This window comes from Hyperoodon ampullatus (assembly GCF_949752795.1).
Source record: "Hyperoodon ampullatus genome assembly, chromosome: 18".
In the NCBI taxonomy this organism is placed as follows: Eukaryota; Metazoa; Chordata; class Mammalia; order Artiodactyla; family Ziphiidae; genus Hyperoodon; species Hyperoodon ampullatus.
The window spans coordinates 53,845,372-53,860,898 of NC_136931.1; positions in this window are offsets into that span (position 1 = coordinate 53,845,372).

Genomic DNA, 15,527 nt, shown 5'->3' on the forward strand with positions numbered 1-15,527 from the left:
TGAAGTGTTTGGTTTTCGGTCCTGTTAATAAAAATGATACTTGGATTCCCATTTGGGGTGAAACCCTTGCAGGAAGCACGTGGGAGCAATGGGTAGGAAAAGACTCTGGCATTCCTGGCTCCCTGGCTCTAATTCCATCCAATACCCCCAAACTATTTTTGAGGCTGAAGACCAAATCTCACATTCTAGGAAGAGAGAGAAAAATATTCTTTAAAACTTGGCTGTTAATTTCTGCCCTCTGACTAGACCAGAATGCCATGTGTCCTGGGTGTGCAGGAGTCGGGGGAGAGGCGGGTTACCTGAGCTCAGTGGTTTCCAGATTGTATCCCCGGGAAGCGCAAGCTGTGCTTAAAGAAGTAATCCGAATCTATTTTTTCATGGATTTAAAGAAAAAAACAAAAAACTGAAAGATGACTACTTGAATGTGTCATAAGCCAAACAAGTCACATCAGAGACTATCAAAATACTACCTTGTGTTCACCAGTTAGCTTGTTTTGGTACAGGTATCCAATTCGTTGATTCCACCACCTATTTGCCTGTAATTGAATTTCTTGTAAATGGGACTGATAGGAAAAGTTCCAAGTGGGAGAAGTTGGTCCTGTGCATGGCCTGTCATAGAACACTCTGAAAGAAGTTTCCCTTTGTAATTCACATACTCTTGTCCTGCTGTGATACTCAATTGTGTGATGGCAGATGTATCAATACGGCACGCAGTAATTCATATTCTATCAGAGAGAGTTTTAGGGTCTCTCTTCTGGCTTCAGTTTTTGTGATAAAGAATGTGAACAGTTGTTAGATGTTGTGGGTGATTCAACTTTGAAAACAGATTTCTTGTTGACGATTCATTTCAAAAGCCTGGATGAGTCTGAGGACGCAGGAAGAAAGAAGATGGTTTCCATTTGTAGCTCTTCCCCTGTGTGCATCACCGTTTTCCTTGGGTCTGAGCAAAACAAAACAGAGGAGTGAATTGGCCTTTCAAGGTGACGAAAGCCTCCAGCTCTCCAGCTCCTCATTTCAGAATCAGGTCCATTAGGGCTTCGTTGTGTTAACACGTTGACACCATGATTAGTAAATGTAAATGTATATGCTATAAAATAAAGTTTAGCAAACTAAGTATCTGTTGAGTCTCTTATAGGTGCCAGTGGTATGGACTGTTTAATTTGAGAAAAGGGTTCCCCCCGCTGAACAATACCCACTGTCCTAGACACCCAGCCCAGCTGTTGCAGACCTGGGTTCAAGCTGCAAGGGTCATCAATTTCCTGTGAGAGAAGACGTCATCAAGATGTCTCTCATTGCTACATGGCTTGCCACCAATGTGAAAGCCTTCCCCAGAGAGTCTGCGTTTTTTAGAAGTTTCTAGAACAGGTACCTGGTGTTGTGAATTAACCTGAGAAGGCGAGTTTATTTTTAAAAGCAGCTTCCCCTCAGACAGAAGCTGAGTTTTTTCAACAAAAAATCGAGTTAAGTTTCCTCCTGCCCAAGCCCCACCCCTGCTTGGGACGCCTGAATCAGGGGGCCACTGCATCAGAGTCACCTGATGCACAAGAGACCAAAGGGGAAGCTGGACTTTGAGGACGGGGGAGCTAATTAGGCACTGGAGTGTGCACGCATAAAAACCCAGGTCAGAGGTTAATGTATTGGGTCCTTTTCTCCGCCCCTCTGTGGGAAAAGCCATGTTTGGCCAAGATCTTTATGCACCTCCCATGACCAGCCACTCCGTCCAGTTGCACCCAGTCTGTCAGGAAAGGCTGGAAGTGGGAGAACATGGCCGGAAGTGGGAGGAGATCCAGGGGTGGGGCTCTGTGGGGTACAGGGGAAGTCAGCTGTCCAAGGAGACCCCTCAGACCACTGCTTGGACAGGGCAGCATTCTGTTCGGGGGTGGGCCTCAGAGCAAGGCCTGGCCACAGGGGCCTCCGGGGCAAGGTACGCGGTGCTGAGGAGAGGCTTGCACACCACCAGGAGGGCCTGAAGGTAAAGTTTGCTCATCCATTCATGCTTCTGTTTAGCCAGAATTTATCGAGCATCTACCATAGAACAGCCGGGAACAAGACAGAGCCCTACCCTCCTGGAGCTGACATTCCAGCAGGGAGGTGGACCATGCATAGATACATGATGGCAGGGAAGGGTTGGCGAGTACTGTGACAAGGTACAAAGCAGGAGAGGGTCGAGGTGAGTGTGTATGCAAGAGAGAAGAGAGTTGGCTGTTTTGCACAGTGGTCAGGGAGCGCCTCTCTTAGGAGGTGACGTTTGAACAGACCTGAAGGAGGTGAAAGGTAAGACAGACCACTGGCTGGTGGAACAACATCGCCAGCAGAGGGAACAATCGGTGTGAAAGGAGGCTCGAGGGCACCTGGTCTGAGAAAAAGGAGGCCGGCGTGGCTGCAGTGGAGGGAAGCAAGGAAGAAGTGAGGAGACGACTCAGGAAGGATGGGCTTTGGCTTTAGTCTGAGTGAGTCAGGAGAGGGGAGGGTCGTGATCCAGCTACGATGTTCACAGGCTCCCTTCCCCGTTCCATTCTCCATCCAATTGTTACTCTGAGGAGGAGGTTTCTCTGCTCGTGGTTGGACATACGGGCTGTAAAGTGTAATCCTTGACCTGAAGCAGTGATGCTCCACTGTCCAAACTGGTCCAGGTTCTTCTGGCTCTTTTATAGGACTCTGGGCACTTGCATCTTCCACTGAGTGAGAAAAGCCCAGTCTGGAATCAGTGTCCACTTCCGTCAACCTCCGTTTGGAGCCCCGCCCCCCCGGGCTAGCAGCGTCAGCCTCACGTGCCAGCTACGTACGATCAGGCCTTCCCACCAGAGGGTTTTGCCACACAGCCATGTGCAGTCTCTGTCTCTCGTTGGCAGATCCAGCAGTTCTTACTGGCATTTTGTGCCTCAGAGGGTGCAAGAGGACTGGGTCTGGCTTCAGCCCCTCTCTGTATTGCTACAGTGCCCCCATAGCCACTCATTCCATGGCCCCAGGTGACCAACTCAAGGGACCATATGGGGATATCTGCTTGTGGATTCCAGTCACCTTCCAAACCTGGGAGTTCTGAAAGGCACCGACATGTCCTACTTTAACGCACCTCCTAAATTCCCCTAGTGATTTCCACAGGGCTGTGCCCCATACGGGCATCCCTTTATTTATTTATTTATTTATTTATTTATTTTTGGCTGCGTTGGGTCTCCGTTGCTGCGCGCGGGCTTTCTCCAGTTGCGTTGAGTGGGGGCTACTCTTCGTTGCGGCGCGCAGGCTTCTCGTTGCAGTGGCTTCTCTTGTTGTGGAGCATGGGCTCTAGGTGCGTGGGCTTCAGTAGTTGTGGCAGGTGGACTCAGTAGTTGTGGCACGTGGACTCAGTAGTTGTGGCTTGTGGGCTCCAGAGCGCAGGCTCAGCAGTTGTGGCGCACAGGCTTAGTTGCTCTGCGGCATGTGGGATCTTCCCAGACCAGGGCTCAAACCCGCGTCCCCTGCATTGGCAGGCGGATTCTCAACCACTGAGCCACCAGGGAAGTCCCTGGGCATCCCTTTAATAGGCCAGGTTTCCCATGGCCAGGCCATTGCCCATCACTCATGAGTCAGTAAAAACCAAAACGGATTTTACCACTTTAATTCTTCCACCACCATTGGGAAAACAGCATGCACTTCAGCCCACTGAGCTGATTTGTTTTTACGTCCTTCCACTCTCTTCTGGAGTTCCCTACTAGTAGAATGCAAACTACTAGATGTAAAAGACCAGTAGATGCTGATGGAGGTCATCTTGCCACCATGTATCAGGAAGTGCAAAGGCCCTGAGGCAGGAGTATTTCTTGTGTCGGGGAGGCCAGTGCAGCTGGAGCAGAGTGAGCAGGAGGGGAAATAGGAGGTGAGGTCAGAGGGGGTAGACTTTCTGAACCCAAGGCAATATAGAGGAAAGCAGATGCAGAAGAGAGAAAAAGAGAATATTGTTTGTATTGAGAGCCTGGCTCCAGCCATGCCTGAAAGCCAGACTCTTGGACTTTTGGGTTACATGAATCAATAAATACCTTACTTTTGCTTTTCTTTCTTTTGCCTTAGCCTATCCTCTCCTCCCCCAGCAATCTGAATTAGCTTATTTCACGCCTGACATTTTCCTGATGAATGAAACTACGAAAAGGAGTACAATGAAAACGAAATCACCCATCCACCCTAGCTTCCAGAGTTTAGTGGTTTCTTTTGTATCCTTCCAGAGATGCTCTATGTAGATAAAAGATTTACAGCATTTATATGCAGATATATTTTCATCCGCCTTTTCACTCAAATGTACGAATACTATGCACATTTTTCTGGACCTTGTTTTTGCACCTAATATATCTTAGAGGATGTTCCATTTTTCATCATCCGGCTGCCTAGGGTCAGGGTTGGTGGCTTCAGGTACGATTGTATCCAGCTGCTCAAAGACAAGTCTCAGGAATCTGGCTCCCTTGCCACTCTAAGCTCTTTTCTGTGTGTTGGTTTCCTTCTCAGGCCAGCCTCTCCATGGCGACAAAGGTAGCTGCCAGCAGTGTAAAGCTATTTGATCCTGAAAGCTCCCAGTAAAAATGGGTGTGTTTTCCAATGGTTCCAGTTACTGGTCCACGGAAGACTTCTGATAGGCCCCCCTGCCCTGGATAACATGTCTAGCTCCAAACCAGAGTGGCTATGGGAACATAGTGCCCTGATTGGCCAGCCTGGGTCACATGTCCCTGTGACAGTGGGTGTAGGCCCTTTGATAGACAGCCAGCCCCTCCAGATATCAGTGGAAGAAGGGAGGGACCAGTTTTCAAGACGGATGCAGGGCTTCCCTGGTGGCGCAGTGGTTGCGAGTCCGCCTGCCGATGCAGGGGAGACGGGTTCGTGCCCCGGTCCGGGAGGATCCCACATGCCGCGGAGGGGCTGGGCCCGTGAGCCATGGCCGTTGGGCCTGCGTGTCCGGAGCCTGTGCTCCGCAACGGGAGAGGCCACAACAGTGAGAGGCCCAAGTACCACCAAAAAAAAAAAAAAAAGGAAAAAGAAGAGAGATGCAGAGAGGACAAAATAGATACCGAATGACTCCTAATAGAGGCTCAGGACAAAGCTTTAGTTCTCCAGCTCAGAGTAAAGCCTTGGAGAGACCCTAGAGGGCAGGCCACAGGATGGGCCTGGGGGAGACACAGCCTAAGGGAGTGGGTAAGGGAGACAACCTGCTTGAGTTTGAATCCCAGCTCCACTCTCTGACTGTGTGACCTTGGGCAGGTCCCTTCCCCTTCATTTCTTTATCTGTAAAATGAGGCTTATCAACTTCACAGAGTCCTCCCAAGGTGGGAGACTCTATAGTAATGGGTAAGGCTGTTGGGTCTTTAAAATCCTTTATAATAAGCACCATAACTAGAGGGTAAGTAAGAAATATTTTAAACGGGAGGTGTCTTTGGGGAGAGGGATGAGAAGGTGATGGGAAGAGAAGAATTTCTTTTTCACTTTGGTCCTTTTTTGTACCTTTTGCGTTTTTGGCCTTTGCCCATGAATTCTTTTTACTTCTGTAAAATATCAGTAGGGCTGTTTTCTGAGAGGCAGGATGACAGGCCATTTATTTTCCTCCCCAATATTTGTGTTCTATAACCTAAAGCGCATTGACTAAGGTTGCCAAGATAACTTGTTTTTCTAGAGGTTTTGGAATAAAGATTCCTTTGAGATATGAACATATATTTGACATTGTGTTAAATGTGCCATGGGTAGGTGAATTGGTAGCTTTGTGCTGCCTTTTTTTAAAATTGTGGTAAAATACACATAACATAAAATGTAGCAGTTGAATCGTTTGTTTTAAGTGTACAGTCCAGTGGCATTAAGTACATTCACATGGTTGTGCAGTCATCACCCCCATCCATCCATAGAATCTTTTCATCTTGTAAGACTGAAACTCAAACCAATAACAATAACTCTCCATTGCATCCTCCCTCCAGCATTCAACAACCACCATATAAGTGGAATCACTTTATGACTGGCTTGTATCACCTAGAATAATGTCCTCAAGTTTCATCTCTGTCATAGCATGTGTCAGAATTTTCTTCCTTTTAAAAAAGAAGAAGAATGTTCTTCCCGAATAATATCCCATTGTATGTGTGTATCACATTTTGTTTATCCGTTCATCCACTGATGGACACTTGGGTTGCTTCCACCTTTTAGCTGTTGCAAATAGTGCTGCTATCAACATGGGCGTATACATATCTCTTTCACTCCCTGCTTTCAATTCTCTCAGGTATATACCCAGAAGTGGAATTGCTGGATCATATGGTAATTCTATTTTTAATTTTTTGAGGAACTGCCATACTGTTTTCCATCATGCTCCCTTGATTGTTTTGTTTTGTTTTTTTGTTTTCATTTTTGTTTTGTTTTTGGCTGCATCAGGTCTTAGTTGAAGCACAGGGGATCTTCACTGTGGCATGCAGGATCCTCCACTGCAGCACGCAGACTCAGTAGTTGTGGCATGGGGGCTCTCTAGTTGTGGCTCGCGTGCTGAGTAGTTGTGGCGCGTGGGCTTAGTTGCCCCGTGGCATGTGGGATCTTAGTTCTCCGACCAGGGATCGAACCCAGGTCCCCTGCTTTGGAAGATGGATTCCTAACCACTGGACCACCAGGGAAGTCCCATGCTCCCTTGATTTTGAAATCCCAGCCCTTTCTGCAAAATTGTAGAAGCAGGGGACCACATGGCAGAAACTTCTCCAGCCCATCTGCCGCCAGTATGCTCCACTTTCACTGTGGTAATGATGAGTGAACCTGGAACAGATTTTGCCAGCATAATCTGGCATGACAGATGATGGCTGTGCTTATTGTAAATTTGAGGTGTTCTCCTAATACCCTCTGTTTATGGGAAGGAATGTGAGCGCTTGTTAAATAGTGTTAAAAATTCAACACTGATACAAAAATATACCACTCTTCTTCCAGGCCTTAAGATCTGTTAAATTTGAGCATTTCCGGTAATTGCAGGGTGAACAGTTTTAACATTCTCACAGCTGGAGTAGCCAAGAAAATTCTAAAACAGACCAGGAAAGAGGATGAGCCTTGTGGGTTAGTAAAGATATTATAAAAATATGTTACGAATCCACAATAACAGATAGTGCAATAGAACAGACCGGCAGATCCAGGAATAGACACATAGATTTGGGAAATTTTGTTTGGTGGTTTTGCAAATCAGTGGGAAAAGAGAGATTACTGAACAGCTGGTGTTGTGGCAGCAGTGGGAAGAGAGGCTAGTTACTCTTATAAAGTATAAATTGCAGATGTATCAAAGAATAAAACACAAAAAACAAAAAGGATAAAAGTTGTAGAAGAAAACACAGGCGAATTTGTCCGTCGTTCTGGCGTGAGAAAGATCTTTCTAAGCAGGATACAAACCCTAAGGGCCAAACCAAGGAAGAAATTAATTCATTTGTCAACATAAAAATTAAAAGTCACCCTGTGACAGATGTTGCTATTAAAAAAAAGACAGATGATACACTTGCAAAATGTTTCTAATATATATCATAGTAAAGAGCTAATTTTTTTTTTTTTTTCGGTACGTGGACCTCTCTGTTGTGGCCTCTCCCGTTGCGGAGCACAGGCTCCGGACACGCAGGCCCAGCGGCCATGGCTCCCGGGCCCAGCCGCTCCGCGGCATGTGGGGTCTTCCCGGACTGGGGCACGAACCCGTGTCCTCTGCATCAGCAGGCGGACTCCCAACCACTGCGCCACCAGGGAAGCCCAAAGAGCAAATTTTTTAACTCTAGTAAGAGCTGGTTCAAGTTAATGAGCAAAAGATGAACACCCTAATAGAAAAATGGGCAAAGCATATGAACAGGCAATTCACTGGGAAGATATTACAAACAACTGATAAATTATGTGAAAAGTAAGCTTACTGCACTCAAGCTGCAATCAGTGCAAATCAAAACAAGAGAGCATTGTTCACCTGATGGGCAAACCTTCTTACACATTGTACATACTCCCTCCTGGCAACCATATTAGGGAAAGGCAGCTTCATAGAGCGTATTTGTTTAAACGGATGCCAAGTTTCTGGAGTTTTTAATCAATATTTGGTGATTACAACTAATATTTTCACAGAACACCAGTGAACCTCTGTTACTTTAACAAAATAATCAATTTGGTGGTGCTACTTGAGTGGTGGGATGCCGCATACTTTTAAAATTTTACTTTTTTATATTTCCTCACATTAAAAAATACAACACCACAGACATTAAAAAGCATGCAAACAGACATGATTCAATCCAGACATTAGCCAGTGTGGTCGGATGAACTCATTTCTCCACAGATAATGCAGTGACTTTTTCTACCCATTGTGCTTAGAGATTTGTACTTTTTGTGACAGAACGAGTGACTGAGATCAGAGAGCTGTGCTGGTCTGTGCTAACACCACCTGGTACATCCAGGCCTGTAAAAGTGGCCCCGGAAGTCCTGGGTCTACACAGCGCGTCTCTCCTTCTCAGTTAAGCGTCAGGTGGGACTGTCACAGGTGCTTTGGGTCCTGGCTCTTGTCGAGCCCTGATGGCCATGGAACAGCAAGAGGATGCATGGCAGGTCTCAGCATGACTCCATGGTCCTGGGATCATCTTAGTGGCCGGTGTAAGATTTGGCGTTCTCCTGTGACTTCTGCAATTTTGATGAGGAAAGGAAGGACTTATTAGATAGACTTAGTGGGTCCACTATGAGACCACGTTTCCTGTGACTTCACTTTCAAGCTTCTGGCTCCATTTAATTGAAGTGTATCCTGGGTTTGCAAAGTGAGCTATAGAAAAATTATTACCATATGAGAAGACAGGGAAATTTCTGGGAAAAAAAATGTACTGAGTAGGGATTACCACATAATCTCAAAAAATGTAGGTAACACATAAAAATGTAAACATGTATATTTTAATTCATTTAGAAGTATAGTGTCTGTGCTTTTAGCCACTGAAGAGGAAGTGAGAAAAAAGAAAGATGAACTGCAAACTGGGAATAATATTAACAGCATGTATAACACACATGGGCTAATTTCTTTCATTTACCAAAAGCTGATTCAGAATAATAATATGAAGAAGACAACCTGGCAGAAAAGTATACAAAGGCCAGGACAGGCAGTTTGGAGAAAAGAAATCAAGATGACTATTAAGTGTGTGAAAAGAACAACGCTCGACCCCATTCCTATTTTAAGAATTAAAATCAAAAGCAATGAATTATAGTTTTTCACCAATCAGAAATTTGAAAATTGGATAACAACCCACTGCTGGTGAGGCTGTGGAGAAATGGGCAATCTCCTCCACTGTTTGTAGGGAGGTGAATTTGTCCAATCCGGAAATGATCTCAATGCCTGTGGTTTCAGGACTGGTTAAATCAATTATCAGCCATTCTTATGTGCCAGAGGCAAAAGGATTTCTGAGCTATCTTATTAATTTAAGGAAACATTCAGAAGAATGCATATTAAGATCATTTTTGTTTAAACACAAAAGATTTGTGTATAAATGCTGGTTTATGGGGCCTCCCTGGTGGCGCAGTGGTTGAGAGTCCGCCTGCCGATGCAGGGGATACAGGTTTGTGCCCCGGTCCGGGAGGATCCCATGTGCCGCGGAGCGGCTGGGCCCGCGAGCCATGGCTGCTGAGCCTGCGCATCCGGAGCCTGTGCTCCGCAACGGGAGAGGCCACAACAGTGAGAGGCCCGCGTACCGCAAAAAAAAAAAAAAAAAAAAGTATGCCCTTTATGGAGGGTATTTAAAAAAAAAAATGCTGGTTTATGAATAATTTATTTTTCTGATAGTAACAAATAAAGAGTAATAAGAAAGCTGTCCTCTTGGGGAGAGGGACTAGGGGAGGAGTAGCAATAAGGTGAGTCTCACTTTTCGTATTTTGTCTTTAAGTACTCTGAATATTCCAACAATGAACAATTCATTCATTCATTCATTCAAAATAACCAGAGAGGGACTTCCCTGGTGGCGCAGTGGTTAAGAATCCATCTGCCAATACAGGGGACATGGGTTCGATCCCTGGTCCGGGAAGATCCCACATGTCACAGAGCAACTAAGCCCGTGCGCCATAACTGCTGAGCCTGCGTGCTAGAGCCCACAAGCCACAACTACTGAGCCCGTGTGCCACAACTACTGAAGCCCACACACTTAGAGCCCATGCTCCGCAACAAGAGAAGCCACCGCACTGAGAAGCCCACACACCACAATGATGAGTAGCCCCCGCTTGCCGCACACAGCACCAAGACCCAATGCTGCCAAAAATAAAACAAACAAACAAGAAAACAAAATAACCAGATATAGTACAACCACTCTGGGGAACTATTTGGAAGTTTCTTAAGGTTAGCCATACCCTTGCCACATTACTCAGGCAATCTACTCCGAAGTATTTTTGCCCAAGAGAAATGAAAACCTATATCTACCAAAAATGTGTACCTGAACATTCACAGCAGCATTTTGCTGATTGTAGCCCAAATCTGGAAACAACCCAAATGTCATACCAATTTTAGTTATCCATGAGTTGATGGACATTTGGGCTGTCTCCACTGTTTGGCTGTTGTGAATAATGCTGCTGTGAACATTCACGTAACAAATTTTTGGGTTGCCATATGTTTTCTCTTGGGTTACCTAGGAAGTGGTTCATCCACTCAATGGAATATTACTCAATGACAAAAAAGAATGAAATACTGATACCCACAACAATATGGACAAATCTCAAGGTTTTTTTTTTAATTGAAGTATAGTTGATTTACAATGTTTCAGGTGTACAGCAAAGTGATTCAGTTGTACATATATATATATAATTTTTTTCAGATTCTTTTCCATTAGAGGTTATTAAAAGATATTGAATCTAGTTCCCTGTGCTGTACAGTAGGTCCTTGTTAATCTATCAAAGGTTTTATTTTAAGGGGAAGAACCCAGATACAAAATAAATACACATACTAGTCTTAGTTCAGGCTGCTTGAACAGAGCGCCATAGACTGGAGACTTATAAACAACAGAAGTTTATTTCTCACAGTTCTGCAGGCTGGAAATTCGAGATCAGGATGCCAGCATGGTTCTGGGGAGGACCTCCTTCCAGGTTGCAGATGGCAGACTTCTCTTTGAATCCTGACATGGCTAGGGATCTCTCTGGGGTCTCTTTTATAACGGCACTAATCCCATTCAGGAGGGCTCCACCCTTATGATCTAATCACCCCCAAGACCCCCCACCTCCTAACACATCACCTCAAGGATTGGGATTTCAGCATATGAATTTTAGGGGGACACAAACATTCAATCCATAGCATTACTGGATGAGTCCATTTATAAGAAGTTTTAGAACAGGAAGAACTAATCTCTGGTGGAAAAAATCAGAACCGTGCTTGCTTCCGTTGGGGGAAGGTCTTTGCGAGGGGGTTTGGTGGAATGTTCTGTGACCGGGGTGGTGGTTGCACAGGTATACGTGTCTGTCCAAACTCACCAAATTATACACCTAGAATGTGTGCATTTCATTGTGTGTAAATGACACCTCAATAAACACAATTTTTAAAAAGTAAAGAGGGTAGGGCTTCCCTGGTGGCACACTGGTTAAGAATCCGCCTGCCAGTGCAGGGGACACGGGTTCAAGCCTTGGTCTGGGAAGATCCCACATGCTGTGGAGCAATTAAGCCCGTGAGCCACAACTATTGAAGCCCGCGCGCCTAGAGCCCGAGTTCCACAACAAGAGAAGCCACTGCAGTGAGAAGCCCGTGCACCGCAACAAAGAGTAGCCCCCGCTCACCGCAACCAAAGACCGCGTGCAGCAACAAAGACCCAACGCAGCCAAAAACAAATAATAAATAAATTAAATAAATAAGGAGGGGGCCCGGGTTCGATCCCTGGTTGGGGAACTAGATCCCGCATGCCACAATTAAGAGCCTGCATGCCACAACTAAAAGATTCCGTATGCTGCAAGGAAGATCCTGCATGCTGCAACTAAGACCTGGCGCAGCCAAAATAAAAATAAATAAATATTTAAAAATAAAAAGTAAGGGAGGTGATTTTATTTTCATCTTTATAGTTCTGTGCACTGAATGATTAACAGCCAAAACCATAACTATGTTGTACACTAAAAGCCACATCACCGTAACGGGGCTGGTTTAACGCATTTTGTGTGTGGTTATAAATCTTGTGGTAAGCCAGCTCCAGCTCACTTTGTGAGCCTGTTTACGTTACCCATCAACGCGATGTGGATTAAGACCGTTATAGCCCAGCATGGGTCTCTGTTTGAAATTCAGGTCTGACACGTCCATTCTCATAAAACTGTGCATGTGAGTCACATCTCAAGTGTGTGGAAGTCACATTCAGTTCAAGGTCAGGGGGCTCAGACAGAGGGGTGGAGGCTGCTTGGTCCAGTGTGAGGATGCAACAAATCTCCACCCCGGAGGAGGAGCTGTTGGAATGGATTCTCCTGTTGGATCCTGTGATCTTGACATTTCTGAGGGGAAGGTGCTTAGTTATTAAAGGATGTTAATGATTCAAAAGAACCAAATTCCCCATACTTGACTTACAAGCATTTGGTTTAACCGAACCACATCTGACATTATAAAGGCAAACTATTGGGCTTCCCTGGTGGCGCAGTGGTTGAGAGCCCGCCTGCGGATGCAGGGGACACGGGTTCATGCCCCGGTCCGGGAAGATCCCACATGCCGCGGAGCGGCTGGGGCCGTGAGCCATGGCCGTTGAGCCTGCGCGTCCGGAGCCTGTGCTCCGCAACGGGAGAGGCCACAACAGTGAGAGGCACGTGTACCGCAGGAAAAAAAAAAAAAAAAAAAAAAGTGCGAAGCCAAACAGCCATGCGATCTCATCATTCACATATCAACGCAACAATAATGCAAAAGTTTAGGGATGCCCAGACTGGCGAGGGCTTGGGGAAGCAGGCACGGTTTTTGGATATATTCAAAGTGCTGAAAGGGAAAATCCTGCAACTTAGGATATTCTACTCAGGTGTTCTCTTTTGTTTGTTTGTTTGTTTGTTTTTTGCGGTATGCGGGCCTCTCACTGCTGTGGCCTCTCCTGTTGCGGAGCACAGGCTCCGGACGCGCAGGCTCAGCGGTCATGGCTCACGGGCCCAGGCGCTCCGCACCGTGTGGGATCTTCCCAGACGGGGGCACGAACCTGTGTCCCCTACATCGGCAGGCGGACTCTCAACCACTGTGCCACCAGGGAAGCCCTACTCAGGTGTTCTTAATAGGCTTGGACATTTGTACTTCCTTCTGAGGGCGATGTGGTTCTAGCCATCAAGATTTAAAGTATACTCATCAAACTGTGCTGAGGTATGCCAGGGATGCTGGTTACAGCATTTTTGTAAAAGGGAAGAGGAAACTGGAAACAATATGGTTAAATGATTTATGGGACACCATAGAAAGGAACACTGTGCAGTTGTCAGAATGAAATGGATCTCTGAGTGCTGATTGCCAGGCCATATTTTTAACACCTTTTATTGAAAAGTATGTGTATCCTAAGTGTTCAGCTGGATGCATTTTCACAAATGGAACACACCTGTGCAACCAGCCCCCAGAAAACGCCTAAGCCTCCCCCACCAAAGTCTATTGAGAGCCCTGCCCATCCCCCACCCTTCCCCCACCCCCAACCTCACTCGCAGAGGTAAGTTCTGTCCAAGCCACACTTTTCAGTGAACAAACTGTGCTGCAAAAAAGATGCATTATGATCCCTTTTGTTGAATATTTTAAGAAGGAGTAATAACGCATTGATATTGTTAATACATGCATACAGATCTATTTGTTTCAGGAAGGTACAGGTATTTTGTTAATAGTGATTGCCCTTAGAGTGAGGGACGGGGTACAGGGCAGGTGGAAGGGGTGCAAGGTGGGGACCTTCAGGGTTTATTTTGGTTTCCTGTGCTTTGTCAATTTCTAACCATACAATCATATTGTGTCTTTTTTTCTTTCTTTCTTTCTTTTTTGGCCGCTCTGAGGCATGCGGGATCTTAGTTCCCTGACTAGGGATCAGACCTGTGTCCCCTGCAGTGGAAACGCAGGAGTCTTTAACCACTGGACTGCCAGGGAAGTCCTGTATTAGGTGTTTTTTTTTTCAGTAGTCAATATTCAGCCATAAAATGGCATGAAGTGCTGATACATGCTACATGTGGCTGAACCTCAAAAACATTCAGCTGAGCGAAAGAAGTCAGGCACAAAAGGCCACATATTGTATGATCTATATATATGAGATTTCCAGAATTGGGAAATCTGTAGAGACAGAAAGTGGATTAGTGGTTGTCAGGGGCTGGGAGAGGGCGAATGGGGTTCGACTGCTTAATGAGTACAGGTTTCTTTTTGGGGTGATGAAAAGGTCTTGGGTCTAGATAGAGGTGGTGGTTCCACTACATTGTGATCTACTAAATGCCACTGAATTGTGCATTTTAAAACGGCTAATTTTATGTCATGTGAATTTCAATGCAATGTTTTTAAGTAGTTAAAAAAAATCTGGCATCTGGATCATGGACCTTTTTTGAGGTGGGTACGGTAGAGGTTCTTCTTTATACTTTACCTTGAATTAAAAAAGCCACAAAGCCAAACGCCCGTGTTAGCTCTGGCTGCTGGGGAAAGTAGCTCTGTTGCAGATCTCGGAAGAAAGCTTTTGCTGTCCTCTTTAGATGTGTATTTGATGTGTTTTTTTTAATCAACATGTTTTTGGTTGGAAAGTTTTTAGCTTTCCAAGGGTCAGTTTTTAAAATTCCAGCCTGGGCTCTTCCATTCTCACAAAACTGGAAAAGCAAGAGGGCTGGCAGAGAGTACAAGTCTGGTCATGCTCAAGTAAAGCGAAGCCATGGGGCCCCCGCGTCAGTGGGAACGTTCTGAAACAAGCGTGAATGTGTAGCTAAAGTCAACGATTACAGCCCACTTTCATGCTCCAGGCGTGTTCTGGGTGTTTCCCCTATGACTTTCACACTTCGGTAAGAAATGCGAGCATTTACAGAATGTTCAAGGGCAAAACGCTGAAGTAAAAATTCCCTCCCACTGCTTTTCCGTGATCCTGTACGCACTTAACTGAAGCATTTCCTATGAGGGCAGGCTGAGCTGTTTTTAAAACTGTCAACATACAGGAATAGGGAGGGAAACATCCGAAATAAGCAACTGGAAAACAGAGAGATAGATCAGTCACGCAAGGGGATTGGCTCGGATAAATATGAAACTGTATGATGAGCCTGCAATAATTAAAACAGTCCAGTACAGACCGAAGAAAGGGAGAAACAGAGCAACCTAAATCTACGAAGAGTGTTTACAAATATAGGTGGGGGTTTCAAATCGGCACAGGAAAGGTGAATTATTCAAAAAGTGGTCTTGGGACAACAAGCTAACTGTTTGGGGAAAAACAGCCCACTCCTTACATCAAAATTAATTCCAGACGGATCCAAATGTATAAAATGAAATTGTAAGAGTTGCAGAGGGAAAGATGGGTGGATCGTTGATCATCTTGGAGGGGAGGAAGCTTGTCTCTTTTTTATTTTTAATTCTTTTAAATTGAAGTATAGTTGATTTACAAAGTTGTGTTAATTTCTGCCGTACAAAGTGATTGAGTTTTATATATATATATATA